A 720-nucleotide genomic window follows, 5' to 3' on the forward strand; every position below is an offset into this window, starting at 1 on the left:
TTGCATTTTTTGTGATTTTACTGAAGCACAAATAAACACGCACACAGGCCGTCTACTGGTTTTCTTCACCGCGCAGCCTGGCATTGGGATTGGTGACTCGGATGGCTAGCTGCTCTTTCCACGATGGCCTTGCGGTTCTTAGAGGAGACGTTGTGAGCAATCTTTGCACAGTAAGACTTGTTGCACATCAGCAGCACCTCCAGCTCCTTAACATTGTGCACCAGGAACTTCCGGAAGCCCCTGGGCAGCATGTGCTTTGTCTTTTTGTTACTTCCATAACCTATGTTGGGCATCAAGATCTGGCCCTTGAACCTCCTCCGCACCCTGTTGTTGATGCCTCTGGGTTTCCGCCAGTTGCACTTAATCTTGACATATTGGTCTGACTGGTGCCGAATGAACTTCTTGGTCCTCTTTTTGACGATCTTGAGCTTCACGAGGGGTCTGAGGGCCGCCATGGTGCCAAGAGGGAGATGGCTGCCTCCTCCGTAGGCAGCGCCGAGGAAGAGTAAGATGGTATCTTAATGGGGTTTTAATTTGTATTTCTTAGCCAGAGGAGTTGGACATTTTTCATGGGTTCATTGGCCATTTGGACTTCTTCTAAGAAGTGTCCAGGGACCACCCACTCGGGGCCCCCCTCCTGTCCCTCTCTCAGACAGGAGCTTTCTTTCCCCCTAATGAATATATTTTGCTCTTTAAAAAAAAAAGTGTCAGTTTATTTCA

General features: G+C 48.8%; 1 pseudogene; it reads right to left on the reverse strand.

Moving 5' to 3' along the window:
• Positions 1 to 473, reverse strand: LOC105742654 (annotated as a pseudogene).
• Between the last annotated feature and the right edge of the window lie 247 nt (positions 474 to 720).

Source organism: Octodon degus, unplaced genomic scaffold (assembly GCF_000260255.1).
Source record: "Octodon degus isolate 3935 unplaced genomic scaffold, OctDeg1.0 scaffold00064, whole genome shotgun sequence".
NCBI classification, from domain to species: Eukaryota; Metazoa; Chordata; class Mammalia; order Rodentia; family Octodontidae; genus Octodon; species Octodon degus.